At 35.3% G+C, this 19104-nt stretch overlaps 1 protein-coding gene across 1 annotated transcript in view; it reads left to right on the forward strand.

The window, feature by feature from the left end:
• The first annotated feature begins 471 nt into the window (after positions 1-471).
• LOC127716166 (uncharacterized) overlaps positions 472-19104 on the forward strand; it is a 47817-nt gene continuing 29184 nt past the window's right edge. The window contains exon 1 of the mRNA XM_052222285.1: positions 472-524. The gene's annotated coding sequence lies outside the window, so the exon portion shown is untranslated. The remainder of the gene's footprint in view (positions 525-19104) is intronic.

The following is a 19104-nucleotide window of genomic DNA, read 5'->3' on the forward strand; positions in this document are numbered from 1 at the left end:
AAACGTTTTGCTTCGAGCATAACTGATGAATATTTCCCCATAAAAACGTATCGCGGAAATCAGTATTATTGGTTTCTTAAATATAGTGATGTGTTATAACTGATGGTTGTGGACTTCATTCCCTGGGAGAACCTTTCGCTTAGCACTAGATAAAATCACACAATATACAAAATAGCTAAAAAGATCAATGGATTAGGTCTGAAAAGGGTTTACACAAAGGAGAACTATGTGAAAAAATTAAAATATGAGAAAATGGGCAAAACAATAAATAATAGAGAACAATAGGATGCTAACTATAACGCATAGATTATAATTGGCAAAACAATAAAATAAATAGAGTAAAATGACCTAAAACAATTTAAGGGTACAGAAATGAAGAAGCCAAACCCATCCAGACACTCATAAAAGTTGGTCAACATTACGTTATCGATGCACAAAATTACATGTGGGTTGACCTTGTCAGTTATATATTATCTGCAAATAAGTTTTCGGTAGTTTAAATTTAAGACGAACAGCTTTCAAAGGTATGTTGTCTTTAACTAAGGCTTGAAAATTTATTTAAAGAAAACTAAATTCAGGAACTATTCGTATGCTCTCTCGCGCTCTTTATGTATGTCATATGCCATAGGGGGGATTTGGAGTATATATATAGTGGCCTTATTCAATTTTTTTAATTTATTCACACACTTTAGGGAATATAGTCTGTCTGTATGTCTTTTTTTTTAATTTGATTATCATACGCTATTAGGGAATAAAAAAAAAACAACATTGTATCAATGCAGATACTATCTTGGTTCAATACATGAGGCATACGTCAGCTAAAGCGAGGACTATACTAATTGGAGTGATATATTGAAGGAAATCCGTAGGATATTAAACTTTCAGTTAAACCACAGGTAGAATAACTGTATACCGCCATCTTGGATTGTAAAATATCAGTTCAAAATAGGTCTAGTTCTTTGCTTAAATCTGTAAATTTTGAGACAGATTGGCAATTAATGGGTTAGACTGTTTATTGGAATAAATAAAAATCAGTGATTTATTGCATTATTCAGACTGATTTATCAAATACCAAATACAAATTGTCAACTTAGCTATTTAAGAAAAGATAACTCAAATAGGATTTTTTTTTTATAAAGGAATGATAGAGAAATATTAAATTTTTACTTGTAACATGAAAACAAGTTCGGTGACACCAATTTTTATTTTCATTTTCTTAAAGCATATTTTATTTCAAAATTCTATCTCATAGATTTCTTTTTATTCACAAATGAATGTTTTTTCATGAACAATCTATGCAAATTTGTAGCTTGAAAAATAGCACATTGACCCATACTTTTTATTATATTTTTTGAAAAAAGCATGGAAAAATCTACATTCTGGAAAGTATAAGAAAATTCTATCTTAGGAAATCTATACCAATGATCCACCTTAATCATTAGTATTATTAATAAAATTATACTAAGACACAAAACATAGAATTTAGAAATACGTTACGACATTCCATATCGGAATTTATAAATAGACCATATTAACTTTACACGGCGTAGAGTGGAACGAAGAGGAGTGACGCAGAACGGAGGAAAGCGATATTAAAATTATTGAAATATATGGTAAATACAAAAAAATGTCTTACATCTAGTTAACCCACTTTGCAAACATATTCCATTGATTATTGATTAATTTGAGCTCATCTTAAAAATGCATGAAATACTTGCAACTGGACATAAAACAACCAACAATCGATCAATACAATAAAATTTGAAAATACGTGAACGACAAACGCAAATTTCTTCAGTAAAAAGCATCTTTTTCGAGTTGAAGGTCTTAAAATAATACACACCTAAATAATGTATTCAGTCCCTGTTGTAACAATAAAAAATTGTCACATTGAGCAAAACAAATAAGGTCAAAGTTTTATTTTAAGCTTCTTTTCGTAATTACAATTAAAAGTGCACAGGCAAATGTTATGATGCTTTTAAGAAAATGAGTGCCTTTATAGCTCATTATGTTTGTATATCAATTTTGACGTCAAAGTGGTTTTACATTATTTTGACCGCCTTCTTAGATGCTTCTATTGCACCCGCTTTTTCGGGCCTTATATGGATGTAAGTGAGAAATTCCCGTGTTTTTTTTTTTCTTTTTAGAAAACATCATATTTGTATCGCGTATTTCAAAGAATGTACCTTCAGAAAAGATCTAAAACTACCCTTTTCGAAATCGAAAACGTGAACGTGGTCCTCATAGAAAGCGCATCAACTCGTGTGACAATGTTTACAATTGGCTTAAGGATTATGTACCCTTGTGTTGCTTCAATGCTAAACATATGGAAATTTTATAGAAAATCCACAGCCTTTCCACTTGTACACTCATATTTTGCAATTCGGTACTTGATAGATAGAGGGTTATTGCATGCAGTGCTAGCAACGATTTCCTTAAAACAAGTTTATAAATTTAGATATTGGTTAAAATAAATAAAAATATGGACCAATTCAAGTACACCTTCTAGAGTGCGCTCGACTTTCGTGACTCAGCACAAGGTGTTTTGGAATTTAAAGGTTGTTTAGGACTTTTGTAAACAATAAACGCTAGCTGATCATAGAAAAACAAGTGAGTAAACTATGTTTCAAATTTTATAACAAAAATCTCTGTATTAAAGTCTGTGGATTTTCTACAAAATTCTTTGATTTTATTTTCACCAAATTCCCCTTTTCTATTAAATGCAATGAAACTATAAATAATTATGCTTTGCACGAAGTTTCCCCTCGGTATATGTACAAAATGACCCATCTTTATTATACATTATATATGCTGTTTTGATGCTATTGCAATTTGAAAAGTTCATAATTCACAGGCCACAGAAGGGGTCATAAACCTTAAATTCTCGATAATACACTCATTTCCAAGGATTTGGTTGGTTGAACTATTATACAGTTCCATTCCACTTTTCGTCGATTTTTTCGAAGAAATCTTACCATTTAAACCTTACTTAAAAACAAAGACGTGATTCCCATTAGCTTGTTCCTGAAACGTCTTTCAAAGGCGTTGATGAATCGCTGGCCAGAATGATTCCCTTCTGTTAATAGAGGTTTCCCGATTTGCTACGTATTAGGTATCATTTAATGTTTGGGATAATTCTATTCATCGTGATAAAACTGAAGAAATCGAATTGCATATCAGCAAAATCTAGCTGAATTTTGTATTTGATAGCGATTTCGCCGTTTCTAGAACATTTTGTTTCCGATTCTTTAGAAGATTTTTTAGTTAGTGCACAAGTGCATGAATCAAACAGACCTTTCACGAACTGAGTTGAGAATCCCATGAAGTTCTAAAAATAGATTTGTGTTTCTGCTTGTTTAATGTAGTGTTTAAGTTTTGTTTATATATAAAAATCATTAGAAGAATATTTTCTTATGTTTAAATAGACTTTGAAATAATTAAAATGCTATTTATGAACGACTTTATTAAACACGTGTTACTGGCTGATGTTGGTTATATACGTTAACATGCCAAAATTGTGTTGATTTCTCAATATAGCTCTTGCATGATTTTTGAAATTAGTTATTATTATTTTAGTAATATATTTCGATAATTACAGAAAAAACATTCTTGAAAAGATGAGAGAGCTAGGACTTCATTTTGAGCGAGAAAAGGGCACACTTATAATGTTGTTTTTTTTTTATCAACAACTAAAGTTTTTTTTTCTAGAAATGCAATCTAAAAAAGTAAACTGAAAAATCTTGAAAAATAAATATTTACGACTTTTTTGCCGATGAAAAGACCACCAATGTCTAGAATTGTTGATAAAAAAGAACACTTGTCATGTACTTTATAATATAGTAAATTGCACAGACACTGTAATTGAAAAAGAGTATCCTATAATTTGACATTTTCTTCGTACTTTTTACATTGGTAAAATCTCTCATCCATGTGCAAGACGATTTTTATGAAAAGCTGATACATATTTTAAATGTGAACTACGATATGAAATAGTTTTTAAAGAATGTAAGATATTGTATACATGTTTGTATTATTGACACTTATGAGATACGAGCACATTTTTTTTTATCTTAAGATACATTTCAACTTCTCATTTAGGTTTAGATTCCGAGCAGCGGAATGTAGTTTATTGTTACTTCATCATTAATTCTACACCATAAATGAGGTTAATTTTGCATGTTGATCTAGGTTGATATCAAATTTTTCAATTTTTTCGTGTCGTTTGTTTGCTTCCTCTTCCTCGTGCTCTTCGCATCTTTTGTATTTATATGTACAGCTTATACTGAGCATGGTCAACATGACGGTAGAGCAGCTGCTATTCACCCTTCCAGAGCACTTGATTTTATCCGAGTTGTTGGTGGGGTTCGAGTTGATCAGTGTTTAGGTTTTTTTTTTGCCTCTTGTTTCGTGGACTTGTTAGTCTTTTCTTCGTCTTTCGGTTTATATCATGCAATTGTCAGTTTCACCTATGAGTTGGGAATGTTCTGGTATCTACAGCCTCTTTTTATAAAATACACAATCTTTTTTTAGGAGTTACAATGTCCTTTAAAAGAATCGTTTGATAAAAATATTCAACCCAAACATCAGCGTAAGGTACAGGTTTCTGAGCCATTGCTCTTTTGTTTCTGGAAATACTACTACCTAAATTTGGAATAGCAGTTATTATATTATTTGTTTAATTCAGATAAATTACAATAACCGAATACAAGGACACAATTTTCTTAAAAAGGATGTTGTTTCCTGTCACCTGAAATCATTTGCCTTGTCAAAATTTCTTAAAACTTAAAAAAAATCCTCGGATTCCGCCTTTTATAATAGGCAGCTTATCTGTCATGAGGGGCCTCAGTTGCTGAGAGGTCTGGGTATGGTTTATCGGCAGTATCAATAGCCTGTCAATACTGAGGTTGTGACTTCGAATCCTGCACGTTCGACTCCAATCTTTATTGATGAGTTTATTCTTTACGTACACAAACAGAATGTACTTGAAGAAGTCGATGCAGCAAAATAATTGGGGATCACATTCACAAAACCCTCAACTGGAACCAACACATTAACAACATCATGAAGAAGGCTAACCAAGCTAGGGCATTCCTCCAACGAAATTTCAGAAGCTGCCCTAGCCAAACTAAAGCTCTTTGTTATCAGACACTTATAAGACCATTAATACTCATGTACCATCTGGGATCCTGCAACTAAGGATAACATATTCGTCCTTAATGACTACAACAGAAACAGTAGTGTATCATCAATGCTACAAACTCCTAACTTGGAGAAATTGTATAAGAGAAGAGCAAAGTGTAAATGATGTACAGAATTGTAAACAACTTTGTGCCTATTCTATCTTCGCATCATTTAATGCAACTAACATCCACCTCTCGGGGACATCATGACAGATTCCTGGTACCATTTGCCAGAACTGATGTTTACAGAGATTCATTCTTCCCTGAAACGATCCGAATCTGGAATCTGGAATGGACTACCAGCGTCCCTAGTAACCTGCACAACCCTTGAGTCATTCAAACAAGGTGTGCAGCGTGTCCAGATACGATATATAGTGACGTCATTTTTAACCAGATTTTATTGGAGCACAGCTGCACTGTATATATATGCATGTTGTCCACAATGTTTTCCTAGCATCGAGTATGTAAATACTAGTAGTCAAAGGTACGAAAATACTCCCCTGGGAGGACTGTACTTTACCGGAAGAAGAGAAGAGAAGAAGAATAAATTAAATATATTCATCCTAATATGATTGTCTTTATTCTTTTTGGTACTCAGTTATATAAATATTTGCGGAAAATCTTATGACTTACAACATGGCAGCGACCGTCAACAGAACAGAAACAGTGTAATGTGCAGGCGCAACCGTTGCGATAAGAAAGTTAGTAATTTCAAGTTCATTGGTATATTGGTTTGTATATTGATTTTTCGTTTTACTGATTTTCTTACTGTTATTGAGGACCTCGTTTTGATATATATTGTATTGTACTTGTGAATTTGAAGTTTTGGTAAAATATGTATTTTGAAAACTATTAAAATGCTTCAGATTGAAACAGTTTAGTTACAGGTCTATAATGTGGAAAGCCAAATCCAAAAAAACGTGGAAACTTACAGATCAACATGTTAAGATTTTCTTATTACTATTGTTGAAACCATAAGATAACTATCGGTCGGATGATTATACGGTGTTCCTAGATTGTTCTGACGTCCAACGGCCATTTTTGACATATATAGAAACATGTTTCTGTGACTTTCTCTAGATCTTAATCGTAATATATTCATTGTCAACCGGATGAACCGTACATTGTACATCGCAGAAAATTGAGTTTGAAGGGAATGGAACTTTTGTTTGTGTTACATAGGATAGTCGGTGTCAGGTTCGTACAGCATTTTCCATTTTTTTGTTCTATTAGGAATGTGCTTTGAATTCTGACAGTCTCAACCAGTCCCTTAAACAGACCGCCTGACTTAGAGCAGTCTCTGACTATGATATGGGTGTTTTGTTTTATGCAATTCCAACTAAAATATGTCAGTTTCTGATCGCTGAATCATGGTTTGTTGACTCATACATGTATCAATTGTGTCAGGTTCTGATCGCTGAATCATGGTTTGTTGACTCATATCAAATATGTCAGGTTCTGATCGCTGAATCATGGTTTGTTGACTAATATCAAATATGTCAGGTTCTGATCGCTGAATCATGGTTTGTTGACTCATATCAAATATGTCAGGTTCTGATCGCTGAATCATGGTTTGTTGACTCGTATCAAATATGTTATGTTCTGATCGCTGAATCACATATCAAATATGTTAGGTTCTGAACGCTGAATCATGGTTTGTTGTAGTTGTTGTAATGCCACACACCTTCATTTAGAGTTATGCTTTTATATTAGATCTACTTAGGGAGCGATTTTATGGTAGGTAGATAATATAAAATTGCTCAAATTAGAACCGTGGTACGTTTTTTAAGTGTTGGGTAATGCGATGCGAATGCCTAAATATAGCTAAAAAGGACGAACGGTTCGTAAAATCAAATTGCCATCATTGACTGTTATTAATTAAACAGAAAATCTAGTAAAACGGAACTACGAAAATCAGTTTATTTTAACAGCAGTTAGCAGTTTACATTTTTTTCGAAATGTTCGTCTTGAACATGCATGAAATATTTGCCACTAAATCAGAGAACACCCTGCGCTTAATATATATATGATCATTTTTTTAACAGAGATATTCTGAAACTACAAAGCGCCACTTTTGAAGAATAAATGCGTAAGTTGTGTTTTAGATTGTATATTAATTTTTTTTCCCGCCGTTGGTCACTTCATTAAATACACTGAGAATCCAATGGTATTAAAAATGTAAATTTTACATACATAGCGATTGATGCGTATCAACACCTATACCAGTTTCGTTTACGCCTGACGAACAAGTAAAGGTAAACAAATTTTATTTGATGGAGACAGAATATACAAACGGGTGTATCAAGTAGACATCTTAAGATCAGCTTTCATCAATATGTATCAAAGCTATCTTTCAAAGCTTAAAGTAAGTGAATACTTATATATACCAGTATTAAAATACATATAGGCCTATACATTATCGGATAACACAAATTACAAGCGCGTAACTCATGCAAGCGCGTGTGTTAAGATCACTTTCAATATATATATATATAAGTGTTGGGTAATGCCTAAATATAGCTAAAAAGGACGAACGCTTCGTAAAATCAAATTGCCATCATTGACTGTTATTAATTAAACAGAAAATCTAGTAAAACGTATATATATATACAAGTCTAAATTGAAAACAACGTTCAAACCTATGATTGCGTTGGATAAAAATCGCAATTTTTATACGTGTGCATGCAAAACAAAATTACAGCACAAACAACATTTTCCAAAAGACCAAAAAAGTGAGAAAGTATATTTTAACAAAACGCATTTGACTAACAGGTCGAACAACAAATGTCCTTAAACCCTGCTGACTGCCATTGGCGATTGCCAAATAAACGGATCACCGATGTAATAAATGGGTCTTAATTTTAAATTTAATACTAAACAGAAAACAATAAACTTGCGGAAAAGATGGTATACCGCAAATAAAAGGTGCACAGGTTTTTGTACACCATATCCGGATTTCGACAATTAATGTCTCTTCAGTGATGTTAGGAATCGAAACAATATTTGGAAAGCCATACAATTTACCTCAATTTAGGATAGACTCTTGAATTTTGAGGAGTCAAAATAGGATGAACTGATCATATAAACCCGAAGGCAAATATAATACAAGCCCAAACGAAAAAATATAAACAAGTCTAAATTGAAAACAACGTTCAAACCTATGATTGCGTTGGATGAAAACCGCAATTTTTATACGTGTGCATGCAAAACAAATTTCTTGTTAGAGGGATCTAAAAACAGCACAAACAACATTTTCCAAAAGACCAAAAAAGGGAAAATATTTATTTTAACAAAATTAAAACGCATTTGACTAGCAGGTCGAACAACTGATGTTCTTAAACCCTGCTGACTGCCATTAGCGATTGCCAAATAAACGGATCACAAGATGTAACAAAATGGATCTTATAATTTATTTATTAATAAACAGAAAACAATAAACTTGCGGAAAAGATGGTTTACCGCAAACATGAGGTGCAAAAATTTGTACACCATATCCGGATTTCGACAATTAATGTCTCTTCAGTGATGTAAGGAATCAAAACGGTATTTGGAAGGCCATATAATTTACCTCAATATATATCTTATGGTTGGTGGGCGATAAAAGCTCGCACTCCATACCACTGGGGTTTAAGTATAATTAAATCGATGTTACTTGTACATTAATCAGATTATTGTTTTCCAATTTCTAATTTTATCGAATACAAAAGAGGATCCAACTTCTAAGTTGTGGGTCCAACTTTTTCTTTAAAGGAAAAAGGGAACTAGTAGACACTGGAACTAAATTGGATTGTTGATTTATAGAATATGTAAGATATACTTAAAGATAAAATTGAAAAGACCGATTTCGCCCCAACAATCTGCTTATTTTTTCGGGGAACGAATACAAACGTAGCTAGCTAATATTTATAATAAATATCTGAATGCTCATAAACAATTTGAATTGATCATAGATCCCAGTGTTATGTTTGCTTTGTCCTACACAAGGAAATGCATGTACCAAGTCGGGAATGTGACAGTTGTTTTCCATTCGTTTGATGTGTTTGAGTTTTTAATTTACCATTTGTTAAGACTTTCCGTTTTGCATTTTTCGTGGAGTTCAGTATTTTTGTTATTTTACTTTTTTCCATAATTTTTTTGTGGTATGGTTGATGCCTCATTGACGTTTTTCCGTATCTTTTTTAAAATTTATATTTGTTACCTTCAACAAGTAAATATCCATGACAGAAAAGATATTTAACATCTTAAATACATTTTATAAATAAACGATTTTATGTATTATAGATACCTTTGCGTCCTATTTCACTCAATGCAAGAGATATTTAAACCACATTTAAAATTAAAAGTATGTTAAGTCAACTGAATGACCTACAAATATGTGTAAACTGGTGAAGAGAGATAATTTCTGTTCTGTACAGCTGTGTACCTTGCTCCCTTGTTTTCTTATTACTTTTGATGATATTACTCGTCTTCTCTATACTTATGTACCTTAGCATCTAAGAAAAATAACTCAACTACAAACTTAAGTTTGTTGACTAGCTCGCTGCTTATATCTTTTCCGAGCTGCCGCTTTTATTACAATACAGCAATATTATAACATAACATAACATATATAAAAAATACTATTTGCCATCATCTTCCAAATTATCAATATTCAAAACACACAAAGTACTGTTTCGTGGCCGATCAGGAAAAACCAAACTTGGAAACCTGCGTCCTTGTGTCAATGCCATGCGAAACTCAAGTGTAGGACCATACTTTTAAAAAAAAATGTGCATGTACAAAAAATGCTCAATCTTACTAAATAAAGGGAGTATTAGTCCTAAGACTACGGCTATAAAAAATTTTGAAGACAAATTACATAATCCAAATCCGATTACGGTTATATAGCCATACCATATGTATAAACAAATATATATAAGACCATAAAAAATTGTCAAATTGAGCATTCTTTATGCTTATAAAAGATTTGATGTACACAGTACGAAAGCAAGGCTAGAAGTAATACTCATATAACTACCCATTTACCACTACAATTTTTGGCGCCAAAAATTCATACGCCTCGGAAATACCTTACCGAGAAGACAATAAATTCCCGTTTTACTGCGTGCCGCGGGAATTATCTAGTCTTCTTTATACTTATGTACCTTAGCATCTAAGAAAAATAACTCAACTACAAACTTAAGTTTGTTGACTAGCTCGCTGCTTATATAGAACAACAAAGATAGAGTATAAAGAAAAACTGACTAATTGTTTAATCACAGTAATGTATGAAACAAACTACAAGTAAATGACAACTAAACAGCGGACAAAAAACTTGAACAAAATGAAAATTTATAAACCCAAATGCTCTGAAACTTGTAATCGGTTAGCAACAGAATCTGCTACATAACCATCTTTACTGGAATCACTCTTCCACCTTCCGTGTCTTTTCCAACACCTATCATTAACACCTGAATTAGCCGCCAAAGTGGCACCTCCTGACCTTAAAGAATGCAAACTGAGGTTAAGCTCTGGAGCGATCAATTTCAAAACGCTTTATCATACATTCTCTTGCAGTAGTATAACTTACAGGCCTATTAACTTTAATCAAACCACATTTATCTTTAGACCTATACAAAGGACGAAATAAATACATGTCTGTGGATATTTCAATTTTCGCCAAATCAAGATATCTTAAAAACATAGAATAAGGACAAGCTAAAGACTGCCCCTTGGATACCAACACCTCATCTCCAGCTCTATACTGCTCAGTTTTACTCTTCCTAATTTTAACTACCAAATAACCTTCTTTAATTGTGACATCATTGCATTTCAATTGACTCAATTCACTAAAACGTAGAAAAGCACTAAAACTTAACAAAATCATCACAAGATCTCGTACAACTGTTAAATCGTTAGAATATTGAAACATACTACATGTACATAAATCAATTAAAATATCTTTAGACACTGGATCTTTCTTGTTGACAGGGGTTTTCGCAGTTCGCTTAGCAGACTCAAGTAAATTTTGCACAAATGTGTTGCTAGTTGGGTCTAGCTGACCACAAATTTCGTGAGCCCACTTAATAGAGTAAAAAACAGTGTTAACAGTACTAAATGTACCACCGTTATCTAATAATTGTACGAAATATAAAGCTACATGAATTGGAGATGCTGGCAAAGAAAGAAAACTATGTTCTATACAAAATCTTTTCCATTTCATAAAACCGTAAAAATATTTTTTATCAATACTTTCACTTCTGGCATCTAGTAACAGTGTAGAAAAACTCTTCACTAAATTATGTAACGGATGTCCCTCTTCAATTCCACTGTCTTCAACAGCTTCATGCACAAACTGCTCAATGTTTAAGCCTGTTCCAAATATAAAAAAACACATCAATCAAATCTTATTTTAAATGCAATCATAGTTAATGTTCCTTGTTTCCCAAATAAACCATTATTACCTCTCCCTGTAATAACAGAATTTTCTTCTGTCAAGAATTTTTTGTTGTTTATAAAACGTTTAAGATTCCCGTTTGATTCACCAAATAACACCCAATAAGGTGCAGATTTCCAAAGAGGAACTACCAAAGTACCGTTTGCTTCATCTTCCAAAAATTTTCTAATAACTTTACAAACCAAATTAGGCGGTGGAACGACCCAATTGTTTTCGCCTTTCCAATTTTGTTTAAAAGCATCTACTGCTTCTGTACAATTACACCAAAATTTAGAATTAAATCTTGTACATTTAGTGTTATAGTCTGTGGCAAATCTGTCCACGGTATGACTACCCCATATTATATCTAAGCTATTAAAAACTTCAGTACTGATACCCCAGTCATCACAATCAGAGTATCTACTCAGACTGTCTGCCACTTTATTTTGGTCTCTTGGTATCCATTGTGTCGTAATTGTACAATTATTTTCAAAGCATAATGTGTGCAATTCACAAGCTAAAACTTGAAGATCTGTTTTTCTACTCCCGTTTTTCACTATGCTAGTTACATTTTTATTATCTGTATTGATTTGCAATGCCTGGTTTTTAAGCAAGTACAGAGAACTTTTAACTATCCTATTGACTGCCTCGAGTTCACGCCATGTAGAACTCTTGGTCCTCTCATGATCTGCCCAACTACCCACTACAGTGTGCAAACTATTACTGGGCGTTATCAGACTACAGTTCATCTGAACATCGCTCGAGTCACAGACCGACTCAGCACTATTGCTATCAACAGCAGGGACTACAAATCCCCCGAAACCAATCTCTGAGGCATCCGTATAAGCCTTAAGATCATATAAATCTGACTCATGCAGATTCACACCCATCTCATTCAGATCACTTACTGAATTTGACCAAAATCTAAGCTCACCAACAGCTGGAGCTGTCAAGGCAACCAGTGACTTCCAACTGGCTCTAAGAACTATGCAATGGTATAATTCCCTTGTCCTTAATCTTACCAGATTTCCAAAAACAACTTGCATTGAAATGATTTGTCCGACAATACAAGCAACTAATTTTGCTCTGTATAAAATTTTCCCTTTACTAACACCGTCAAGTATTTTTACAATACTTAATAACAACATATCCACTCGCTCTTGAGTAATCTGAATTTTGCCTAAATACATATCCCACACTAAACCAATCCAAATCAAGTTTTGTTGTGGATACCAAATACATTTATCCTCAGCTATAAGAAAACCAAAATCAGACAAACTCTTTCTGATACAATCACTAGCTCTTTTAGAAGAAGCTAAATCACAAGCTCCACCCAAACCGTCATCAAGATACATAATTATCTTTAATCCCTGGTTTCTCCAGTACTTAACCACCTCTTTCAAAACTTTTGTGAAAATATGTCCTGCACTTGCAATACCAAAAGGGAGAACATTGAAAACAAAATAGTTAACATCTCCGTCAATAACCCAACTAAAACCTAAATATTGCTTGTGCTTCTCTCTTATTTCAATATGATGATATGCACTTTTCAAATCATATCTAAAAAGATAATCTCCCTTTTCAAATAATTCTCTTGCCACGGATGCATCTTCAAATTTAAATTTAAATTGGTGTATGCAACTGTTAATGTGCCTGCAATCTAACACTAATCTTGGCTTTTGTGATCTATTAAAAGCTACCGTAAGCGGATTAATAACGTATGGTTTATTATCAACCTTTGAAATACAACCTTTTTCTAATAGTTTAGATATCTCGCTTTCATCAAAATCCCCATTGTCTCTCGAAGATTTGTTATTACCCAAAAATACATTATCTGGAAGTTTTTTTAAAAGGAATACCGTAACCTTTTTCTATTACCTGTAAAATATAATCAGTCGCCCCCGCTTGTTTCCATTTGTGTATCGATGATCTGAGTTTACCTACGGGACTGATCAATCTACAGGGTGTATTTAAATGTCTAGACAATTGATCTACACATCCCTCACGGTTGAGTAAACAAATTCCCTGTCACCATCTTATGGTGTTTATATATCTCAACTTGTACGATTCGCTCGTGTATGTAACAACGTATTAGATTTTAGCGAGAGAAATTTATGTATTACTGAAAAATTACTACACCAGGGTTTTCGATATCATAAACTAGTCAAATATTTACTAAATTTTATCATCGGTATAAGGACATCATTCGTAAATATAACTCAACATGCAGACATCTTATACGTTCGGGTATTTCACATCCAATCTTTTATGGTAATATTCTTTACAAAGCACAAAAATGTCAGTATTCACCTCAAAAGCCAACAAAAACTTTAAACAGACTTATTAAGAAGGGATATAGTTACGATACTGTTGTCAGGTCATTAAAAAGATTGCATATTTTGGCTTTAATATTGATTCACTTATAGGGTCTTTGCATCGGAATTAAACATATTTATTCTAAAACCAGTTTTTGGCATGACACGGGTTATGTTCTTCTCATATATTTTATGATGGTATAATACTAAACCCCTAACAGGAGGGATTGTGCCTGATATTCATATGATGAAGACATAATCTTTCAATCAGTTTAATTGAGGTCTCGAGCTGGCATGTCAGTACCTGCTATTAGTCTGTTGTTATTTATGTATTATTGCCATTTTGTTTATTTTCTTTTGTTTCCTATTCTGACATCGGACTCGGACTTCTCTTGAACTGAGTTTTACTGTGCGTACTGTTGTACGTTTGTTTTTTCTGCATTGGCTAGAGGTATAGGGGGAGGGTTGAGATCTCAAAAAACATGTTTAACTCCGCCGCATTTTTGCGTCTGTCCCAACTCAGGAGCCTCTGGCCTTTGTTAGTCTTGTATCATTTTTAATTTTAGTTTCTTGTGTATAATTTGGAGTTTAGTATGACGTCCATTATCACTGAACTAGTATACATATTTGTTTAGGGGCCAGCTGAAGGACGCCTCCGGGTGCGGGAGTTTCTCGCTGCATTGAAGACCCATTGGTGGCCTTCGGCTGTTGTCTGCTCTATGGTCGGGTTGTTGTCTCTTTGACACATTCCCCATTTCCATTCTCAATTTTATAAATACTGTGATTGCCGGAGTCTAGTAAGTGAGCTTCGTTTAAATGAGTAGTTTTCAATGTTAAACTTTCATCTATGAAATCACGTAAAGAATTGCTATTTCTATAAGCATCATTATATAACAATAAATTACTATATGTACTTAACTTCTTATTCTTTTCTGGGCATTCAAACTGCCAATGGCCTGGTTTATAACAGTTATAACACACTCCTGGCCTCCTAGCTGACTTAGCGCCACCACTGTTGTTAACATTATCTGCTGAAGTTGAAGGTCTAGAATATGGAGTTGAACTCTTCTTTCTGGATTTTTCTGCCTTCGCCTTAGGTCAGTCAGCGCCCCCCTCCCCCCCCTTATGAAAAGTTCTGGATCCGCCACTGGTGTCTGGATTAATATTCTGTTACGCCTTTCCTCAATTTATATAGTTATTGGTTCGTTACCTTTTCCCTTTCTTACACGTATCTCGAACTGAATTGGCCCGAGAACACAGTTATTGTGTAGTGCATTTATTTTAGACAATAAACTCAAATTAAAAAGATCGCACCTGCTCTATCTCAAAAAGATTTTTACAGTGTAGTGTACTACTATTGATACAAATAATATCAAAATTATAGAAACTTCTACCAGCTCTAACTCAAAATATTGACAATTCTGTGTTAAGGGGGGCTAAAATTCAGCTTGACAGCTTCAGACATTCTAATTTTTGACCTTTGTTAGCTGGACCAAATCACTACTTAACATAAAGATTCAGCACCCAAATTTTTTTAACATGTAATTTCATCCCCTTACTTAATATTTCATGCATAAAATATCAAGAAATAAATTGGGAAAGTGTATCAAAAAAAAATGCAAGTTATACACTGTGCACACTAGGGACTGTATTCGTAGACAACGAAAACCAAAGGACGATAACTGTGTCCTTGGACCAATTGCAAGGTCATCCCAGTACGTGAGAACATTCTAAGGACAAACGTCATCTTGGACACAATTCGTGGCTAACCACAGAGTGAGTTATATTTTGTAACATTGTATCTGAAGCCTTCAAATTGCTCTTCATATATTTGAACCTTTTCACCGTGAAATACTGGAAATTTAACCGTTCTTGAAAGTACAACATTTTCTCGCATTCAACGGACTGTGCTATCAATTGTATTTGACATTTCGTTCATCTTAACATTTATTCTACACATTGTAAATTTGTATTTTATTTTGTATTTCAGCTTTTTACCATATGTCAGATTGGTTCATAATTAAAGTATCAGCACCTGATAGTCTTTTCTGCTTGAGCCCAATCGTCGGTTATACTTAATGGTCAGGCCATTATAGTAAAAAGTCTACAATTTGCCTGTTGTGTCTCACAGATTACGCCACTCCACGCCAGTTCTACGGCTACAACCTTCCTGTTGTGCCCTGCAAGTAAACGTCATCCCTCGACGTGCAGTAAATTGACGACAACCTGTCTATACATATCCAGGCAAGGAACTACAACTTAGCGAGTACGTGATCTCACGGGAAAAGGTCAAGGAACATACACAGAAAAACGTGACAAGTTATATCAAGAACTAGAGGCCCTCTGGTCAAATATTGAATTCCAGTTATTGGAAGTGGCCACGCCTCCTAGCGAGTTGCAGCAATTGCTAACGGCACAGGGCAAAATCGTACACGCCTGTACTAACTATCGCAGACTCATAGACGAGTACCTGATATTTCTGAAGAATACCAGAACGTTGGCCAGTCTTAAAGACATTGATACATGTAACCTTTCAACAGATATTCGTCTGTCCAAAGTGGACCTGGTCATGGAAACATTACACGAGCATCGCCTCGCCCTGACAAAGGCTAAATCCACGAAAACGAAGACATCAAAGAGTAAGAAAACCTCACACAGCGGAAGCTCCAACGTCTCTGATATGTCAAGTCTAGCACGCAGGCAGCGTGCCAAAGCAGAGGCTTCCAAGTCTAAAATAGCCTTTGCCGAAAAACACGCCCTGATCCTTAAACAGGAGGCCTTATTAGAGGAACAAGCTCTGTTCAGACAAACGGAAGTCAAAGCCGAAATGGAGCAAGAAGCCATCCGATCAGAACAGGATGCCGCTCAAAGAAAAGCTAAAAACAGAACAGGAGGTAATACGGAGGAAAGCTCAATTGGAACAAGAGGCTGCGCGTGTAAGCCGGGAAAAAGCTGAACTAAAGGCCAATTTGAACCTTCTCGAAGCACAGAGAGAAGCTGCAGCCGAGGCTCGTATCCTAGAGTACGACGACAGCCAAGCGCTAGACGATCTCCCTGACGAGACGGAAGACCCGCTCCAACATGTGCAATATTTCGTCAATCAACATCCTGAACCAACTGCCGTACAGGAAGTGACAGGCCCTCTAAAGAAAAAACAAACGCCTGTTAAGATTGAACTTAGTCATGACGCACCAGCGTTTGTGCCATCCGTGGCACTGAACTTGCCATCACAAACACCTGCGGTCTTGCCTTCACATGCTAAGTCACCAGAAGTTAATGTATTCCCAGATCTGGGAACAATAACTGGTATAGGAAAACAGGGCGTTTCAGAAGAGATCCCTGTTGCATACCAAGAACAAGGCGTTATAGAAGAGATCCCTGTCTCACACCAAACACAAGGCGTTTCAGAAGAGAGCCTTGTTTCATATAAAAAAACAAGGCGTTATAGAAGAGACCCCTTCTGCAATCATGCAACAAATCAATCCTACGTCGGAGATTACCAGATTTCTTCTACGCAAGGACCTGCTGTTCTCCCGGCTAACAAGCTTTAATGACCGGGCAGAATCCTTCCATACATGGAAAGCCAGCTTTAAAAACGTCATAGACGAATAACAAGTTTCAGACTCGGAACAGATAGACCTACTTATTAAATGGCTTGGACCAGAGTCTGCCAAACATGCCATGAGTATAAGGGCATCAAATGCCAACAACCCAACAAGAGGTCTTCAGAGACTATGGGAGAGACTGAACGACCGATATGGTGCTCCAGAAATGTTGGAGCCGTCTCTCGTCAACAAACTTGTCAACTTTTCAACACTGTCGAACAAAGACAGCGCACTTCTTTACGACTTGTCTGATATTCTATCAGAAATAGAGTATCACAAGGAAAATCCCAAGCTGGGATGTTTGCTAGCTTATTTCGACTCTTCGTCCGGGATAAATCCTATTGTGGAAAAACTGCCATACGGACTCCAAGAAAAGTGGATAACAAGGGCTTCAAGATACAAGTCTAAATATGAAGTTGCCTTTCCACCTTTCACAGAATTCTCTGCCTTCATCAGGGAAATAAGCAAAATTAAGAACGATCCTGGGTTCATCTTTGGGTCAAAAGTCACACCAAATACAAGAGGTGCTGCGCCAAAGTTCACATCTCAGACGTATTCTAAAGTCACCGTCCATAAGACAGCAGTTGAACAACATCCTGGAGACAGCCGTGAACAACAAAGTCTTTGCATTTTGCACAATACAAAGCATCCTTTAAACGAATGCCGAGCGTTCCGAGTCAAATCTATCGAGGAACGCAAGGAACTGTTAAGACAGAACAATGTTTGCTACAGGTGCTGTGAGTCAACCACACACATAAGTCGTGATTGCAACGCGAGCATCAGTTGTTACGAGTGTGGAAGTCAACGACACACCACCGCACTACACATAACAAGGGTGCAACCACACACCATTTCTCAAGATAATTCGCCTGGAACAATCTACAGCGGGGAGCCAACAGAATCGGCTGAAATCAAGTTAACCTCTGTGAGTTCAACCTGCACAGAGATCCACAAGGATCCTAAGAGTGAGAAATCTTGTGCCAAGATAGTACTTGTGGATGTGTACCACAAGGACAGGACAGACAAAATTATCCGGATGTACGCCATCATTGACGACCAAAGCAACCGGTCTCTTGCCTCGCCTGAATTCTTCAGTCTGTTCAACGTTCGGGAAAAACCTGAAAACTACTCTCTTATAACATGCTCCGGCAGAGTAGCTACTTCCTGGAAAAGAGGAAAAGATTTCGTCTTAAAATCTGTACATGGTGACGTACAATTTGATCTGCCTACATTAATTGAATGTAATAATATTACCAATAATCGAGACGAAATTCCTACTCCTGAAGTTGCAATGCATCATCCTCATCTAAAAGAACTCAGAGGAAGCATTCCACCAATAGAGGAACATTGTCAAATTCTTCTCTTAATTGGAAGAGACCTTATAGAGGCACACCACGTCCTTGAACAACGCATAGGACCATCCAGAACTCCATTTGCCCATAAGTTGAAACTTGGTTGGGTTATAATTGGAAATACATACATTGATAAGCAAACTGTTCCTTTTGAAGTCAACACGAATATAACGTTTCAATCACGAATCCAGAACAACGTCTTGCCTCAAGACCGGAAATAGCCCTCAAGGACAAGAA

The sequence above is a fragment of the Mytilus californianus genome, unplaced genomic scaffold, assembly GCF_021869535.1.
Source record: "Mytilus californianus isolate M0D057914Y unplaced genomic scaffold, xbMytCali1.0.p SCAF_9, whole genome shotgun sequence".
Taxonomy (NCBI): Eukaryota; Metazoa; Mollusca; class Bivalvia; order Mytilida; family Mytilidae; genus Mytilus; species Mytilus californianus.